General features: G+C 40.5%; 1 protein-coding gene across 1 annotated transcript in view; it reads right to left on the bottom strand.

The window, feature by feature from the left end:
* The window catches only part of PTPN14 (protein tyrosine phosphatase non-receptor type 14), a 110,364-nt gene extending 96,244 nt beyond the window's left edge, over window positions 1-14,120 (bottom strand). The window contains exon 1 of the mRNA XM_030946687.1: window positions 13,641-14,120. The gene's annotated coding sequence lies outside the window, so the exon portion shown is untranslated. The remainder of the gene's footprint in view (window positions 1-13,640) is intronic.
* Window positions 14,121-20,671: the final 6,551 nt, after the last annotated feature.

The raw sequence follows: 20,671 nt of genomic DNA, 5'->3' as shown, positions 1-20,671 counted from the left end.
AGAGCTGTGGCATTAAAAAAAAGTTAACAGTAAAAGAGAGAGAGAGAAAGCTGGGGACTCAATTGAAATTCTCTTTTCATACATTTTAAAAGTTTTCATGCAGTGAGGCAGTGGTCCTGTGACTATCTTAGAGTCCTGTCAAAGCAGGCTCTTCTGGGTCATTTTTCTCTTCATCTTGTGTGTTCCCTCCCCTTTCTCAAGCCACTTTACTCAGCAGAATGAATGCCAACAGCCATGCACGGCTCAGTTTGGAACAACATTGTTCTAATTAATTCTTCTTTTTCCAATTCTAAAATGGCTCTTCCAATTTACAGCTTCTGAAACAAAAATATTAAGAGCAATAACTACAATAGCTTCAGTTAAGTGGGATTTGCAGGCTTATATTTTGGATAAACAAAGAAAAATTTTAATCCTGTCTTTTTATCATAAGCCCTGTGTTGCAAAATACTCCAAGAAGCTAAGAGGTTACTTACTCTCACTTTGCTTGCTTTGGAAATATGATGTTTCAAGAGGGCTTTCACGTTGTCAGCGCATGGAAATTAGCTCTCCACCACAAGCAGTGTTCTGAGTCACATCTTTGGAACAGAGCAGAAGGCTCAGCCATGGATTTAAAATAATTTTAAAATGATAGCTCCAAAGTGTCTAAAATCACATGTGCTGCTTTCCAGACCTCCACTGAGATTTCCTTCTGAAGAAATTGGTCACTGAAATGTCCTTTGTTGTACTGTCAAATTCTGGCAAGCTGCTTCCCTGTATAGTGGGAGACTTAATTGGGCTTTTGTTTAATTACCACCAAGACAATGATGCTCAAATGAAGAGCACACCATCAGCAAATGAGTGAAAGTAATCAATTAGGATGAGCCTGAAACTATCTTTCAAGAGAAAGGAAAGGGCTACTCATTACTGTTGTCATAGGCTAGAAATTCAAAATATAAACATACCATTTACTAAAATAATACATAGCTTTTAGAAGCAAATAAATTAAATGACAGTTACTATAAAGGAGAAGCTTCATCATTATGAAGCAAGATCAAGATTTTATTGCACAGAACTGCTGCTAAGGAAAAAAGAGACTTGAGTTAGTGAATTAATGTGAATGCTGGTATTAAGTTGGGCAAAACTCTCCCAAATGCACTACAGGTACATATTTAGCAACAGCCTAGATAATACAATAAATTAATCAATGAGCACAGAAAGAAACTGTTTTGGAACATTTTAGGTATCAATTAGCATGCAATGAATCAAGAAAGTAGTTGGCACCCCCAAAAATAAACTATGACAAAAATCTAAATATTAACCTGGTAACTCCCAAAATCAGCAATACAATTGAAGGTAAAAACACAAAAGGATCTAATGTATATTCTACAGCAGTAACACAACACTTGAGGTGAAATCCACAAAGAAGCATCAATTGGCAAGACAGCAGCTGCATTTGCAAAGCCAAAAAAGTTTTATCAAAAGGGTAAAAGCTGAAGACAAGCCTAAAGACTTACACATCCAGTCTTCACCTACACTAAAAAGTGCAATTGTACCCAACACTATAGGCAAACATACACCCTGGCAGGCAAATGACATCTGTTAGTGGGAAATGAGACTTAACCATGAGGGACATGCAGAAGGTCAATCAGGGTACACAGCAATGGCAAAATGCTTGCCCATGATCTAACTAAGGTTGAACTGACCTGAGGAAGTTCTACTTCACCATTCCGAAAATTCAGCTCCACTTTTTGCTTTAAAACCTCAGGTCTAGCTTTACCTTTTAGTTTGGTAAGTAAATGAGCACATGTAAAATTCCAAAACTCCATTATTTTTAGTAGCCACAGTTTTCACGCCTAATGGTAAGAGAATATACTAAAGATTATGTATTTCCAGACTCATGTACTCAATTTCTACACTAGATGAGCCAAATATGACACCATCCATCTCAGTTACTTATTTTCTCAGCCAGAGTTCACAACAGCAGGGTCACCTATTTAAACAACAGCATTTTCCCTACACGAGCAAGACTAAGTAGCAATACATCTAAACACGTGGTTGAGCTTTTTCTAACATTTATGTAAGCACACCAATTGCAGACAGAAGTTTTATTATGCTTTCTTGGCCTGCATGTTATTACAATAGCATCTGCCATTAAATTATTAAAAAAAAAAAAAACAAAAAAACAAACCTGGTTAAGTATCAGAGTTGAAAAGATATTTCAGACAAAGTAAGGAAAGTGGATAGAGAAAAAATTTTAAAAAACAACAGGGAAAAAACCCCAACGCATAATTTAAGTGAAACCTTTATTACAGAAACATGATACTGGTATTCCTGAAAGAGATTGTAAAAATAATGGAAAAAACCCTGGTGAGACAGGAAGCTTAAACACAGCTAATCTAATGATAACTTCCATAATACAGGAAGCAAGCACGCTACCAAAGAGATGACAAAACCAGAGATTATTTTAGGTGTTTACTTATTCCCAGACGAAGCTAAAAAGTGTGTGAAAGGAACTTGGGGTAAGCACAGACTTACTGCTACAGCCTCTTGTTTTCAAATAAAATCACACCCCCCTACTTGGCAGGTAATAGCCTCCAACAGAATTTACTTTGGTACAAGCTGTCAGGAGTTACTGATCCCTTTCACACACTCACCTTTGGAAGTGCAATTTCCTGTTGCAAACGGGTGTCCTGATCCTGCAAACCTCTGCTCACACAAATCCCTGGTTAGGTAAGCAGGGATGCCAGCTGTGCCCGTGGCAGCAGGGCTGGCAAGCCCACGCTGGAGGCTTGGGGATGTAGTGCTCACCAACTGGACTTCCTGCCTGGAGCTTACAGTGCCAAGGTAAATAATTATGATACCACACTGACAGATGTGTCAGAGGTATGAGGTATTAACCAGATTTACTACAGTCTTGAATAACTGAGCTGTAATTTTCCGCACTCCTGGCACATAACAAAGCAATGTGAGGTGTCCTACAGTGCCAGGAGGTACCCAACTGCAACACTTCACTTTCTGAATCTTAGAAGCCATGTGTATTGTAGAGCCTCCTCTCGCACAAGACTCGGAGCCCCTTCTGTCTAATTATGCTGCTCCTCCACCCAAAGAGGGCTGAATTTAACCTAACAAAGTCTCAGTTATCTCTGCTTTGTAATCTACTGAAACTGACAATTTAAGATGTGTTTGGACAACATTCTCAGACACATGGTGTAATTCTGGATCTCATCCTGTGCAGGGACAGGAGCTGCACTCCATGATCCTTGTGGGTCCCTTGCAACTCAGGACATTCTATGATTCTGGTCAAAGGACATAAGACACAGTTGTCATCATCATGATCCTGGCAGGACAAGGATAGTGTAATCAGTGCTCAGTCTCAGCAGACATGGCAATGAGGCATTCTTTGTGTTTAATTTCCTCTGACCTTGCACTTTGTCCTTGTAGAGTTCTCACTGTTCATGAGCTAAGGCATCTATGTTTGAACAAACTTAGTACACAAACTGCTTCCACACACTTAATAACATCTTTGCTCAACATTCCACCAAATCTTCAAAACCACCACTTACTGCCATATTCCTTAAGTCAAGAAGATATAAAAGTATAGAAAACACTGAAAATATGAAAGATTTGACACATAGTCTTTAAAGGCTTGCTACAATGAAATAACATAATTGATTCCAGTATTTCAAAGTGTCCTAAAAACATTTCTAACTTCTGAGAGATACAAACTGCAGAGGTAAAGCTCATGGTCATGTCTAGACTCCACTTATCCAGAGCACAATGGTACAACGGTTTTGGGGATAGGCAGCTTGCAGCACAATAGTTCACAGTCCATAATAAAGCAAATCACACCTGGGAGACTACGGATTAATGGTCTTCATCTGCAGACAGAACTACTCTTAAAAGCCATATACCTTTGTTATTTTATAAACTTCATTTACCTTTCCTATATATCTCTACCATTATGGGGATGAGATATGTTTTAAAACCAAACAAAACTAGAAAAACCCCACAAACATTTCAAGCTCTCCTCCATCTCTTTTCCTAATGGGTAGAGGAATCATCACATAAAGACTTAACAAAACACCCATCACTAACAACATCATCCAGAACAGATTCTGCACTGTTGGGTGCAGAGCCCCTTTCTGTGCAGTTAGCACTTGATACCCAGCCCTATCAGCCCTATTTGTTACCCTGATTAAATTCTTTTAGGTTTGAGCGCTGTACACAGAAATCACCACACATACCAGTATAACTTCACTGAGATAACAGTGAAGGAAATCTACATTTAAGTCATCACAGTCATCACCCAAACAGTCCCTATCCATGCTGGCTCTCTGTGAGAGGCATTTAGGACGTTGCTTGGAGTATGTTGCAGAGAGCAGGTCGAATGATGCTGACGGAACGTGGTGTACAAAGCACCCAGCGTGGTCAATGTGAAACATTCCTGGACATCACACCTCAAGACAGCCACAGGCAGGGCAGGAACATACACGGGTGGATGAATGCATGGTCTGTCAAATGCCTCAGGATAAAGCAAATGTGTCTAGCAAAGTACAGGTATGAAGGTATGAAGTACTGCAAAGGAGGTCACTTTGCTCACAAAGGCCCCAAAACACTGCACTGCCAAAAGTTCTTACTTAAAGATTTCTGGATTGGTTTTATACAACCATTTTACCAGATCCTTTGCTAAAAAACGGATTCCAATACTTAAGCAAAAAAAGAAACCTCACAAAACAACCAAAAACCCTTGATTTTTTTCCCCAAGGTCAGTAACCCAATTCATCTTTATTTCTAAAAGAATGGCAAAAAATAATAATTACTTGAGCTAATATCACAGGTTTTTAAATTAAAAACTACTTTATTATTTCAAACCACTATGCAGAAAGTGACCTCTTTGATTACAAAGCCAGAACCTTGTCCATTTTTCTGACAAAGACACTGACTCTTCAGTGAATGCTTCAGTGGACTGTTAAGTCTTATTTTAAGACAGTTCCCACAACAGAGCTATTCCTAAGAAACCAATACTACAAATCATAGAGCTTATTATTGGGAAGTTTTCCTAATAAACAATCTAGATTCTGCCTTGAACTTATAAAATTATTTTATTAACTGTATTACCAAAGGGTCCTTTCCAACATGTAAGTTTTAAATGTTATTTTCATTCACATATCTTAACCTTTGCAAAAGGCACTCAACAAAATGAACACGTTCTGCTTTCAAAACCACTGCCACGGGGCACTCAGGTTGTGGTAAAAAGCCTTCTTGAGATAAACATGCTCTAACCTGTCTTCTTCATCATAAGAAACTATTGGAATAATGGAGGATATCCTTCACTGTCATTGTCCCATCCTCTGTTGCTCTCTTTGATTGAAACATAAAATACAAAGAGACTGACAAATGAGCTTGCTCTGATTCCATCTCAAGTAAAAAAATTAATTACTTTATAAATCTCTTTACTATTAAAGAGAGCAGAGAAAGCAAAATTAAGTGACATTTAACAGTGGACAATGTTACCTGAAGTTAGCTGAATGCCCCTCTTATTGAACACATTTACATGCAGAGGACTTTATTATCACCAGCTTATAGTCCAGCCAGTCATGAGCATTGCAGTGTATTGTTGAATGCATGGGGGTAGGAAATGCAGAATTTCACAGCTGTATGCTACATGCAAAGGACACTGGCCACACAAAGCTAACATGGAAGTTGAGCCACGTGTTAACAAACTTCTACTGTAACACAAGATGAAATTACAAAGGTAGGTAAGAAACCTTATATAACATCAACTAAAGTTGACATTATTAACTAATAGACAAAATGACTAATTGTCTCCAATGTGCACCCACCCCTTGTCAGATGTTTTGACAGATTAATTAGTGCATGGGTGGCAGTCTTCATACCTGAGTCAGGTTCAAGGAAAAACTGCATGACTACATCAGTCTCTCCGGATAAACCCATTTGTAAATCAAAAGAGACAACTGGGCCATCGTTAGATAAGGTTTTGAAAGCTCAACCTAGCCACAGTAATAATTTACCCTTTCAGTAGTGAAAAGTTATATGCAAATGTACACTACAAGAACTCAGAGCTGTTCTGTGACCAACTGTTTTAGGGTACTACATCAGCAGCAAGGAACAAGAGCAGCTAGAGCAAAACTAACACAGCTAGCAGAGATCTCCTGCCCCCACTACTGCATTCTCCTTACAGGTGCTGCTTTTCATTCCAGCTTCAGAGAAATGCTCATCACTTCACAAAGTCAAGCAAGTCCTGAGGTGGTATCAGTAATTTTCTTCTAAAACAACTGTCTCAATTACTGAACCAAAAATCTGCATTTCTGAATTTGCATATTCAAATGCACATGGCAATTTCCTAATCAAATGCAGAAACCAGAAAAGCTTTCAAGAGGTGAACCAGCTTCAGAGGGCAGACTATGACCAAAGAAACCAAAATCCTTAAGAATACAGGCCAGCATTCCCCAACACACCATTTGCCTATTGCACCAAATGAATTCTTCTCTTCCTTAGGATATAATTCAAAACATGTATTTTGTCTTTTCCTATTTGTAAACTTCCCAGTACATTCTACAATACAGCAAGGAATGCAAAAGCATGACTTATAAATTGAGATGTATTTCTCCATATATACAACATTATATTTAAACACTTTATAGATAATGTTTAGCAGCATGCAACATCAAACTGCATAGCAAAAGCCCTAAAATATACAAAAATTTAAAATAACATTCATCTTTAAATGGCAGCTTTTATTTCCCCCTTGTCAGAAAGAAAGATATTTTAAAAATGGAAGTGAAATTGCTAGCAATCAACATACTTACCATTTGGATGTTAAATGTTATCTCACCTCAAAAATGCTCTCCTGCAATATTTCAGTTCTGTTCTACAAACAAAATTTCCGGCTCTGCACTGATGTTTTTTGGGGCACCAAGCTAAAAAGGGGAACATGGATACATGGAAGAGAACTTGCAAAAAAACCCTCTTATTGTCAACCACGACAAAGTGGGGAACAGCAGCACATCAATACTGTGATTCAGCTTCCTCTGCTGTCACAGATTCCCACAGAACAGTCTTGGCAGAGGTGGAAGGAATCACAGGAACTTTACTCAAATACATCTACCTGAGTTGTTTTATTCACAAGCAGAAACTTGCCCTGTCCACCCTACATTCTGAAACTGAGGGAGCTCTGAAGATCTGTCAATAAATATTTCTGTCTACCAGCAGTAGACTACACCAGCCACCCCCTTCAATTAGCAGACGATTTCCTTATCTGCTAAGCTGACCAAAGCATCTTCCTAAACAGGCTGAATCTTCACAACACTATAAGGAATGTAAATAGACATCAATTACACTCAGTAGCTCTTAAAAGTATGCCAAACTAGGAAAAACAAGAAAAATAAAAGAAAAAATATTATCATTTCAGATGCCCATTTTCCATAATCTTTCAAATAAATTCCCACCCCTAAAGCTCATCAGGGTTTTTCTTCCTGAGGCAGGTCTGTTCATATGGGGCATTTTGCAAACCTCTCAATGGAGATGTCAGGTTGCCCCTGAAATGCCTCTTTTCTGTGTTTGAGGTAGGACTTCCAAGGCTTGATCCATCTGAAGGCATCAGAAGTTTCACTCCACCTCATCACAAGGCAAATTCAGCCTAAATACATTGCCTTCCCCTCTCCTCTCCCTCTGTTCTGGTAAACAACAGGCACAATGTTTTGTGTAGAAATTCCTTCACACACTGTCTCCCTTTCAAAGCACCTGAGATAAGCACTGCATATCACATACCAAGAAAATGCAGGGTTTCCACCACCAACAAGACACACTTTGCACTGAAAGGACAAATGGAAGTCCTGTGTGAAGAGGTCAAAATCAAAATGGCACCAGCGACAGACATCAAAAACAGGATCTGGCTTCTATCTGTTGAATCTCTGATTGGCAAAGTCCCCTGATTTTGCCCAGGCTTGTCCAAAAACCTGGCTCAATTATCATCACCAATAAAAACCTGAAGGCATTTTATCTACAAGGTAGTGAATGCCTCCTCTCAAAAGAGGGAGTTCCATGATAAGAGCTAATCTCAAAAACCTTAGGAATGCAAACTATTTTCTCAGTTGTAAAAACAAGAAAGAATTTCACAAACACAAGTTAAAACAACTACTGGTAACCTCCTGCTTCTCTTACACTGCCAACTTCTCCTGGGCTAAGGCCCTACCCTCTGTCCTTCAGAGAGATATGCTTTGAATCCAGCCCAATGGCCAAAGAATGTCCCAGGACAGAGCATCACTTTTATGCACCTTTACAAATGACAGTCTTCCCATAAACTTTATTTTCTAAGTTCAAAAAGCAGTGTGAGGCTCCCCTTCACACACCTTCAGCCTTTTCCATGGGGAAGGCAAAGTCAGTCCACATTTTATTTTGCAGATAGCTGCAAGGCAGGCAGGCTGTAAGACAGCTCATTCTGGCTGGTTAGACCACCTAAAAGTTGCACAAGTCCTGGCTTCTTATTTTTTAAGCTATAGCATTGTTTCCTGAAACTTCTACAGACAACTCTTGACTATGTTATACACTACATACACAATCTGTTAATGAGGTGTTGACTGTTAGATCAATCACAATGCCGGCTACTAAATCAGTCTTTCCCCCAGCTGACAGACCTGAAAGAATCAAGTATACCATGGTGTGCTTTGACAATATTTTCTTTGAAACACCCACTAAGCTGCAAGAGATGTAGTTACCTCCATAAACCAGTCCTTGTGCTTCTTACAGCCACAAAACTATCATTCTGATACAGAAATCAAAAGTATATTAACTACCCAAATTTTAAAACACCCTCTATCAGGAAACATACTAGAAATCATAACCAAACTGACTAATAACAGATAGCAATGCTATCTGTCTTTTAAATGAAGCCTAACCATCACTTCTGTCCTTCTCTATGCCAACCCAGGCCATAGCAGAGCACATCTGAAGTTAAAAACATCAAACTTGATGTGTTTAAGACTTAAAGTCTAAGACACGCTTTCCATGAAACATAAGCATATAAAAAAAATTAATCTTTCAATTCTCCCTGCACGAATATGTAATTAGCATCAGCATCATTCACAGTACAAAAGAGAAACTACTATAGTGTGTCTAAACATCAGCCCAATACCCTTCTTCTAAGAGCAGCTTACCCTGTAAAAAACATGCAAAATATCACAACAGGCACATATAGCATCATCTGTCCTAAGAGAAATTTCTCAGTCCCTGTCAGATAGGGCTGATTTACATCCTAGGGCCAGTTAACATCCCTTCGTTGTAGCTGTGACTGTTCTTCCTGTCCCTAGGAACACTTATCTTGTCCATCCTAACAGGCTTTGGTTTATATGATCTCCTTTGGTGGCATATACACCGGAAATGGTGATTTAGAAGTATTATACACTTTGTCTTTCAAACTGTTACTTTGACCTGTAACAAGTCATTGTATCAAACGGTAATGGTCAAGCACTATTTTGCACATATACATCCTACCTCCTCTAACTGACCCCCTTGAAACAGTCCTACATTAATATTTTCTGTTCAACATCATATGAATATTTTTCAATCACTCTCCTGTGATTGGAGACCACAAACTGATTATTCTAGGTGAATTTGAGCACCAGTTTAATAACATCCTTTGTGTCATTAACACAATATTGCAAAACAGCTGTGGCATTTTTCTTCTGCCCAGCACTAAGCATTAAGAAGGCGCACAAGTTCAAATAAAACATTGTTGAAATCTTCCTCTCCACCTTAATAAATATAGTTAATTTACAATCCAGTAACGTGAGCAAGTAATTTGATTATTCCGTCTTACATGCATATTCTTGAATTTATCAACATCATCTGCTATGCTTCCCTTTCACCCAGCTTTCTTGGATTCCCTTTACAATTTCTCAGTCTTCTTCAATCTTGCCTAATCCAAATACTTTTGCCTCATTAGCAAGTTTTGGCACACCATCATTCATCTAATTTATTAGATCACCAACATGCATGTGTACCACCCTCTTTTCAGAGGTGTTTATACATCACATAATGTAATTTTAGGTTTACATTGTTACTGACAAAATAAAAAAGTATTCTTAGTCATAAGGACAGGTAGACTGAGTGAGAATTAGAAAGAAGAGTTGCAGTTTCCAGAAGACATGCTTGGTGTTGAGCAAAGCTTGGTACCTAAACTCTTTACATGAGCAGAAAATAGGACTGTCCCAATGGCTACAAAACATCAGAGGGGTCAGCATTCTCTTCTTCCCAAGCCAGCAGGCATCCATTATGTCATATACTCAACATTCTCCAGAAAAGTCCTTTGGTCAGAAAACCTTCTTAATGTTAGCTAAATTTACAGTCACTCAGGTATTCACATATAGCTGACAATAACATGTTCAACAGCTTATTAGGACAGCCATGGTAAGGTAGGAAATACATTTTAGAACAAATATGCACTTCTTTTTACATATTTTGTGCTGCACCATAATTTAGTGTCCTTAATTCCTTTTACATTCCTGATTTCTCCTCATTCCTGCTGAGAGCCCACAGGAAGGGGGAAGAGTCATGGACTGCAGTTCCTTCTCCTGGGGCTATCTCCACATTGGTGAGGAGCCCTGTTCCTTCAGAGGGTGTGACATGTCTCCTCACTGATCACCTCTTCAGCTCCACGTGCACAGCAGAGCAAAAGGCTTTAAGGAGAGCAAGGGCACCCCATGGGACAGGCTACACTTGCTCTGGACATGGACTGAATCCAGCACTGCCAGCAGAAGCTGCACCAGCCCAGTGAGTTTTAAGGTCCCCCGCACCAGGCACAGGAGGATAGGGGTTAGATAATGAAACCAAAATCATATTTTTACCACAAACATGGACTTGAGCTCTGGTCTACCTCCATTCCTTTAGGAACTACTCTTTAATTCTTGCTTTTTAATATATATTTTTAACAATTTCATAGGTGGATGCAGCAGTTTTCATGAAGTCTCTGAATAGAAAACCAGTAGATTTTAAAAAAGAAACCTGACTTTTTCACATAAAACTTCAGAGAAGCTCATGGACAATCTTGCACCATACTGCCTCCTCACAGGAGGAAAATCTACACGGTACTGCTTTATTTTCAAAGATCAGGTCTTGTCCAATGGAACTCCACAAAGCATAATAGGTGAAGGTATGCTGTACTTCACAGTAGAATTAGATATAAAAAAATATCTATGGCATCTGCTCAGCATAAAAATTGGGCCTTTACTGAAATCTTCTTACAACTGAGCTGAATACACACGCACAAATACACTGCATACTAAGTATTATAGCCTGGCTCCTGCAGTGACTTGTATACACCTTTATTATTACTTATATAAAAGAAATCCCATGGTTTCAAAGGCATTTGAAAGGCAAGGTAAATTGAAACACATGGGTGGGTCTTTGCAGGACTAGGATGTATATGCTGCTGAGCAGCACTGCCTGCTGAAAACTTTGTACCTGTTGTACACTACCAGCAATTTATACATTTCCCCCTCAGTGGACAAACCCTTGCAACAGAGGATTTGCTTCCAGCTGAGGAGATGGAGTTCAAGTACACTTTTCATACTGCATACACCTATGCTAAACGTAAATCCATATTAAAATGAGCTACTTAAGTAACAATTAATCAAACATAGCCTCACTGCATATGATGAGAAACAGAACGAAGAGCAGCAGATTGGCTCAGTGCTATAAACATAGAAAAAGGAAGCCTTAGAGTTATCAGAACTATGCACACAACTCTGTGTGTGTATATGTAAAATACTTTCTCCATGATTGGAGGAGCCAAAGCAACTGGCAATTGGCCAAAGCAATTTGCTAAATGCACAAGAGTAGATGCATTTCATAGAAAGCCATTCCATACCTAAGTTACAATAACTGACTCATGGGCTTCTGCTGGACAAGAATGACCAGGAGAAAAGTCAGTCATTAGTACTAACACTGGTTGCTAATTAACCCTCATGAACAACACTGCACCAAAGCTACTTCTGCTACTATTACAGAAACATTTAAAAGGCAGGTGTAAAACTCTAAATATAATGTACATACAAAAGCTCTTATTGCTCACTATAGAGATCAGCCCAGCAGCCCTTGCTCTGGCCTTGGTATGCACCACTGGATTCCTTGAGGATGCATCAAGGCAGATGTACTTTATACAGCTTCTCACACATAAATGCACTGGCAGTATTGATGGCCCACAAGCTCTGCCACAGATTTTAGGGACTATCTTTTAGCTGATGGGCTGTTCTTCAGCCCTTAAGTTTGCAAAGCTCCCAAGTTTTGTATCATGACCCTTGAGATATACACAAGTGCCCTCTGCCTGTAAGCATCTCTGGCACAGCCTTCTAAAGAGTTACCAAAAAGAGTTCAAGTAGTGCCAGTAACAGAACAGGTCCTAAAGCTTATTGGCATTACTATAATGTCAACACACGCTCTATTTTATACCATGTAACAACTACTAGATGTCAGGAATAAAACCCCCAGAGACCAAGAGCAAAAGCTGTTTAATCTGTATTTTGTCACTTGTATTTGATGGGACATTCTCAGCTGGATAACGAGAACAAGTCTCTGCTGGGACTGCCTCCCCTCACATCTCTCCTCAAAAAGAGCTATCTCCTCTCATAATATGGAAGTTGGCACGTGGTGACTTGTGATTTGGGGGCTTTTTTGAATATTTTTCCAAACTCTGAAGAACTGCAGCATGTAACAGTGTTTTTGGAATAAGCAAACCCCGTAGCAATTATCTGCATAAAGTTTAAAGAAAAAATAACTGACTTCTGGTAAAAGCATTTCTTCTATGGTTTCAGGCTATGTGCCAAAAATCCCAGAAAACTTCTTGGGCAACAACATATCGAATCTGAGCCTTTTACGGGTCATTGTTCCCACCTTGTTAAAGCTACAAACAACCAAAGAGTTGCTTATAATGGAAACATATGAATATTTCATGCGAATCAGAGAGATAAAACATACTCGAAAGGAAAGCTCCAACACACATCATATCCACATACCACACATACATTATGCAACGCTCGTCCCAAATACACCCCAATAAAGTGAGCTGGTTTGAGATCTTAACGATTCATCGACTTTGCCACATCAGAAACGAGAGCAGATGTCACTCTTCTGTGCCTCGCTGCGATCTTTGCTGCAGCACTCGGCAGAGTTACAGACTTGCCGAAGACGGCCAGTTTAGGCTTGACTGTAACTAACAAAGAGCAAGGTAAAGCCCCGGGCGGAGGGGAAGGCAGACACGGGCATGCCGCGATGTAAATAGAGGCAGCCCAGCACGGAGCCCTGTAAATAGCCGATCCTCGCTATTTACAAATACCTCTTGACTAGACAAATGCCGTGTTATCTGAGTGTCTAACAGATTAAATTCACGGGCTGGACGGACCGTCCAAGGCTCGCTTATCGCAGGTCACCGACCGGCATTTGTAACCCCAGCATGGCTATTTTGGAGGCTCACAGACAGCGGCGCACCCCCGGCGGAGCTGTGCTAGCCCGCTGCCGCGCACAGCCAGCCCCACGCGAACGCTGCCGACCGCACACGGCGAGTGCGAGGCGCTGCTCGGGCTCTTTCAAAGTCTGCGCGGGGACGCGCCCGAACTCGAGCGAACTCGGCGGCGTTGGCTCCTTACCTGCTGGGCAGCGCGGCGGCTCCGGCTTTGTGCGCGCCCGCGGCTGCCGCCGGCACCAGCGCTGCGGAGGGAGAGCGGCTCCCGCCGCCCCGGCCCGGCCACCGCGGGGAACTTCGGCGGGGCGGCCGGGAGGGCGCTGCGGCCGCCGGTGGCGGCGCGGAGGGCCGGGCGCCCTGAGCTGCTGCTGCCGGCCGCGGGGTGCGGGAAGGAGGGAGGCAGGGCGGGAGGGAGGAGACTGGTGTCCCGCGGGGGCGAGCGGGGCCGGCGGGCGGGCGAGCTGGAGGCGGCGGGGCCGGGGCCCGGCTGGGGCCGGGGCGGCGCGGGGAGTCACGGCCCAGGAATGCCAGGAATGTGGGGCGGCCGCTGCGGCCGCGGGGCCCGGAGACGTCGGGGACGCGACTTGAGATTTCTTTTCTCTTTCTCCTTCTTTCTTTCTTTCTTTTTTTTTCCTTTTTTCTTTTTTAACTCTTACCCCCTCCCCAAGGAAGGCGGAGGAGGGCTGAAACCCACCCCGCGGAGGAGGGAAAAGGAGGGAGGAAGAGGAGGGCGCAGGCTCCTGCCAATCCGGGCGGCTGCCGGCGGCGGCTCTCCCGAGGAGGGCAGAGCTGCCAGGTGCGGTACCGGCCGCTTCCCGGCCCTCCCGCCCCGCGCGGGGCTCCACGCGCGGGTCGGCCCCAGACAGGCTTTGGGAATGGGCGGGCAGGGAGCTGAGGAGGCTCTGCACGCGTGGGCCTGGGAGCTCTTGAGATCCTCCTTCCAGCCCTCCCGTACGAAGGCGCGGTGCCGCCCTGCTTCCCTGTAACCACTTTTCTGCTCTTCCTTAACTCCCTGTGCATCTCCTGGAGCCTTGCGCGACAGCATCCTTTCTCTCCATTCCTCCCTGTGTTGCTTCTGCTCTTCCCGTCTCAGCCCTTTCAGTCTCCTGCTTACTGTGTGACCCTCACTTGTAGAAGTGTAGTTACCCCTACTCTTCCAGCTGCACGGAGGGTAAAATACCCGTGATGGGAAAACACTCATGACGCCGCCGTCATGCCTCTGTGCTTTGCTGGAAAGCAAGCAGGAGAAAACCTGAAGTTGGCCTAAAACGTGGTGGTTTGTAATTACGCAAAATGCCCAGGACTTGGCAGATGTGGGAGAGCTCTTCTGATGCCTGGTGTAAATGGCAAAAGGAGCAGGGAACACATCACACTGGAATACTGTCAGGAAGGTTGAGGCTACCAACAGTGTTGAATATATCACAGCAAATCAAGTAGGCTTAAGAGCAATGTGAATATTAGAAATTATGTGTAGATACTCTTGTGTATCATAGCTAATGGGCAATTTGCAAAATTATTTTTGCCTGAAAAACTACCCTTACTTAAAATTATCCACATTCCAAAAATCATCCACATTCTAGGATGTGCGTACAAATACCTCTGGTACCAATGGGATCTACAGAAATGCAGGTATCCCTTTAAAACAACTGTGATGCTTCGAGAAAGTTAAGGACTCTTGCAAACAGGGGAAAATATTAAAAATAGTGATAAATCAGAATTGATACTATGTTGGAGTTGCTGTTACTGTTTGTTTCTTGTACACCTTACTGAAGGAGTAAGTGAGCAGATTCACTGGAGTCAGTTTTACTCAGATTATTAATGGTAAGAGGATCAGGAGTTGAGAGAAAGAGAAATAGCACAGATTCTTGATTTTGATAGATAAGTAATTGTATTTAAACACTATACATGGAATCACAAGTCTATGCTTTACCTCTGGCATAATAATATTATAATTACATTTTGCAAGCACTACTTTTCATCTGAGACTCTCAAGCATTTTACAAGCACCACACCTTAATGAAGTAAGTAATTATCCCCATTTTACATACAGCTACACTGAGGCACTAAGAAGTGACACCATTTAAGATTTAAACTTGAATTGTACTTGACCCTGTGTAGATACGAGAGCTTAGTGTAACAATCTAGAAAAAATATCAGGTGTCAGAATGAGATGATAAAATGGATCATGGAGCTGCTGTGCTCTGAACTGATAGAAAAGGGATTACCTTACTGAGTAGAAAGTTACGAATGAGGGTAGTACACAACAAAACTAGGATTTAACTTGTTTGGTTGCTGTCCTGTCCTCCCCATGATGGGCCAGGTGTAAGGATGCTGTTCTTAACGCAGTAAATACTGACTTTTGCATCTGTGCCTGGAGGTGGTGAGCTGGTTCCCTAAAGTCTTTTAGTTAGATTCCTGGTTTGCAGCTGGTCACTTTCACTTTCTCAGGTCTCCCAGCATTTGAAAGAAACTTTTTTAGGGAGCTTAACTGCAAAAGAAACAATGTTGCAAGAGTCACTGACACACTGAAGGATGGGAAGATTTCAGGGGGGAGATTTGGAATATTGGTCACCCGCAGGATCGGGTCCCCTAGAAGAAATGAAAGTAACTAGAATAAATAAAATCATACTGATTCTCAGCAAGAGCAAGGTCAGCTCAACAAACTCTACAAATTAAAATGCATTGCAAATTTACCCAACCAAGAGAAAAATTCCCAAAACTAGGAATTGTAATGATCATTACTTTTCATGAGATTACTTAATGCAGTGATTGATATCTGTATTAGACTTTCACAGATTGTAGCAGTAGGTGCTTTAAAACACCAAACTTCCCAGTTCCTGCAAAGAGTTTTCCATATGCAAATCTGCTGTGTTGGTGCTACTACAGTTTTCTAGGACTATTAAAGCCTGCAATCTTTATGTATACCTTTGTTCCTCAAGATCAGTCAGGAGTATATGAATTTGGGATTAAAACTAACTGCTCTTATCTGCTAGCTGGGGAGTGATTCAGTAAGAGACTAAAACTAGCTTAGGTGTTACTTAAACTGTTTTAAGAATTCGAGGTAAAAAATTATTTTTACAAATTACAAAGATTACAAGATACAAATTATTGATTTCATTCCAGATGCCTGTGCTGGTTCAAATTTGAACCATCCAGCCAACTTTGATGGTTAATCTTGTACCAAGTCATATGTGAGCTGGATTAGGTACTATCTTTCTATGCTGCTAGGGAATTTTACAGCAATTTTTTTTACCTGAAAACACGGCACCTCTAAATTATATTTAGAGATGTTATTGACTTGTAATGATTTAGGGATTCTATCTCAAGTATATTTGCTCTGCTCTGGTATAATTCAATTTTTACACTGTATCCTTGTACAGTATCACCGGGATTATTGTATTGTGCTCTACAAAATAGAATAAATATCTAAATAACATACAAATAGAAACATCTCAACAAATGGGAAATAACTCACTGACATAGGACTGTACCTCAGTTACCTTAGCTACCAGTTTTTTGGCTGATGTCGGGCATGTAGCAGCACATCTCTGTGTCTGTTTTCTTGTCTGAAAACTGAGATAATGATAGTGATCTTAAGAAGGTGCTTTTTTGATTCCAGATGAAAGCAACATAAAGGAGAGAGACTAGTTGTTTTTTTTTTCAACCCAAATTTTGGATTTGGTAGGCCTGAATGTTTTCTCAAACCCTCAAGAAAATAAAGCCCAACACCATTCAGCTTGATCAAATGGTTAACTATCAGCGGAGGAAAACTGACTTTATGTCAAAATATAGGCAACATTTGTTATGAAACTGTACAAGGAATTTTGAAGTGGCTTAGCACCCTGTTAGCAAAACCTGTATTAAACATATTTTGAGTGTGTTAAAGAATCTTATAACATGGAAAAATCTCAGTCCTTGTTGGTTGATGAAACCATGTCATAACCTGTTTCATACAAAACTGTCTTTAAAATGTGCTTAAGCAACATCTGGTGGTTTCTCCTGTGAACAGTAGATGATGTTTAATTAGCTTTACAGTCATCTACATTACAATCAAATCAAAGAATGCAGTTGCAACACATTCCCGATTTGTATTGTAAATGTGACCTTAAATGTGTTCCTAAAATCTCTGTCATGTGCTACAGCTGGGTACACTGACCTGATTGTAATGTAAGCAGAAACTTAGTGCACTAGCAGAAATTGCCATTCCTAAAATCATATTAGTTCTTTATAAATTGATACTTTAAATGTTTGAAGCTCACCACCAAAAAAAAACCAAACAAACCAACTTCTCTAGTATTCAGTGCTCTCATTAATTACTCCATTTAATAGTGCTTCTCAAAATCATCTCTTAGAAAAGGAATTTGGATTACACAACCTTGGAAAACAAACCTGTTGCCACCAAGCATGAGCTAACATGTTATAATACTCTATGGCTTATCACAACTTAGCCAGCACCCAGTCTTGTAGTAAGTCTTGGTTGATTATCTGTGCAAATAAACTACACTGTGTTGAATATCCTAGTTTCCTTAGGGTTGTATTCTGCCTGAGGACTTGTTTAATACCTGTGTCTCTTTTCAGGTCTCCAGTGATGGCAGTAAAACAAAAAATTTTTTAGTATTTGTGGATAAAGTAATGAACTTTTGATTCCATGTTTGCCAGTACTCCAAAGGGGTTTGGGACGATGAATGTAACTTACTATGCAACTGTTACTGCTGTCCAATTACAGAATTAATAACATTTTTACAGTTTTCAGGGATTACCAATTTGGATATTTCTGAATGTACCATTTAGCATGGTATTAAGTCTTCAAATTCCTTAAAATAGTGGCCTCTTGCAAAAAAAACCAAACAAACAAAACAAACAAACAAACAAAAAAAACCAAAAAAACAACCCAACTCAAACAAAAAAAAATTATTAACTTTTAGCAGAACTTAGTTTTTCAGCTTGCCTTGAAGTCAGTATACACCACTGACTTGTGGATGCTTTAGTGGCTGCCCACTTGTGATTATCTTCATGCATCTCAGCATAGATTTATGTGTCTGACTGTGGACACCCCAGCCACTCAGAGATAAATGGTTTCTTGAGAAAGCAAAGAGCTAATGTCATAATCTAAAATGTGGATTTGGGACTGTCACAAACCTGTGTAACTTGAATTGAGCCATTAATATTTGCTCATGTCTGTGAAATGGGTCTAAGACCATGCTTGGATATGAGAGCACTCTGAAACTCCAGATTTTAAAGTTTTCTGAAATTATTTTCTGAAGTGTACTGTAAAAGAATAAAACCTCAGCTAGATGTGTCTCAGCTTTTTGGGATCTGTATATTGTTTCTAAAAAACCTCTGATTCCTATTCTCACTTTTGGTCAAAACAAACAGGGAACTTGCTCTGAGTTAGAGCAGTTTGGGATGCTGAGAGGTGTATATGTAAACATTATTTTCTATGCTGACTGTCATTTGCATGATAAGCTGGATGCTCTGAAAAGACTTGAAATACATTAAAAAATTCCTGGAAAGGATTAATACAAAAATAGTATAGGAAATATCAATAAAACTGTTGACATTTAGACTTGGAAGAGGTGAGGAGATAAAATGATAACCAAAGTCATTAAGATGTAGAGAGCAGTTGTTTCCTCCTTCCATACTTAGTCTGTTGGATCATTTCAGTTAGTGGCTCATAAACTATGGCTGTTTGAGATGGGTTTCCTACTACAATTACTTGGGTGACTGAAAACTCACTGTAGAGCTTGCCTGCAACAACAGCAGAAGTAATGTTGGCATGGTTATGGTAAGGGTAGGATAAGGAAGTGTACTTTTGTCTTAAATAAACAAACTTTTCACAGAGAAACACTGGAAGATTTTAGAGACAACATTAAGATAGGTAGAGACTAAGGGATTTGATTACTTTGTCATGAATGGTGTACGTGATGTTCTTAATGATCTCACTGTCTAATAAATTGTTTGACTGGTAAGTGAACACAACACAAAGCAAGTATAGTCTCAGATAAGTACATGCATTAAATATACATATACATATAAATTTATATATATATATATATAAGTAACAAATATATGTGTATAATAAATAACAGTGGAATTTCCTCACATTGAATTCTTGGCTGTCAGAAGACCGATATTTCAGCTTAGATCCTGGGTTTCAGGCTGCAGACACACTGTGGACCTAAAGCCCTCTGTCAGTGGCCGGGTTAAGTCAGATGGCAAGCAGTCAGCAGGGCTGAAATGAGGTAAAGACTTAACCTTTTAACAGGGATAATGATGAGTGGAAGTGCTTATCTGAGTCTTGCACTGAGCAAGAATGGGAAGCTGAACAGGAGATACTGGCAGATAAGCCATCTGATACATGAAAGAATTCAGTGTGCTGAACATGTCCTTGAGTGTTCTGGTGACTCCTGTCAAGCATGAGGGAAAAGAATTCTTTCCAGGATGATCTAGTGGTGTGCCCAAGCAGGTGGAACGCCATGGAGAAGAGTATCCAGCACCTGAGAGAATTACCTGGGCTCAAGGTAACCCATACAGATTCAAATAGAAAGCAGTCCCGTGTAAATCCAGATGAGATCCATTGTACACAACCCATGAGGCAGAAGTTTGTGCACAGCTGCCTTTATCCACTTCTGCGGAAAAAACCCCCAAAACCTGCCCCCCTGCCCCCCCAAAAAACCAAACCAAAACAAAACAGAACAAAACAACACAAAACAAAACAAAACAAAAAACCCTGTCTGCAGGTTTGGGTTGGGTTGGGGTTTTTTTCAGAGAAGTCCATAAAGTCCATATTGTTTTTGTTTCAGAAGCTTCATTTATTTTTTAGTGTGTGGGCACAACCTCAGCTTCTGCAAATGATGTGTGCAAATGCAGAGACCCACTGTGCAAGTACTTCAGAAGGTAACACCCCTTTGTCAACAGTCAGTCAGGGTCATGTTTGGCCAGAAGGAAAAATCATGCCAAACACAGTCTTGGTTGGTAGAATTTATTTAAAGGTGAATAAAGTGGAAATTTGGAGTTTCTTTAAATTATACAATACTGTGTATTGTGAGGTGAGAGTAATTACTGACAGAACTGGTGTTTCCAAAGGGTATGGATTTGTATCTCTCCTGGGCAATGTGGATGTTCAAAAAATAATAGAAACACAAATCAACTTCCATGACAAAAAGCTGGAATTTGGGCCAGTGATTAGAAAGCAAGAAAACTTGAATTCTTATG

This window comes from Camarhynchus parvulus, chromosome 3 (genome assembly GCF_901933205.1).
Source record: "Camarhynchus parvulus chromosome 3, STF_HiC, whole genome shotgun sequence".
Taxonomy (NCBI): Eukaryota; Metazoa; Chordata; class Aves; order Passeriformes; family Thraupidae; genus Camarhynchus; species Camarhynchus parvulus.
The sequence above is the reverse complement of the archived record's forward strand: the minus strand, read 5'-3'. Positions and strand labels throughout refer to the sequence as shown.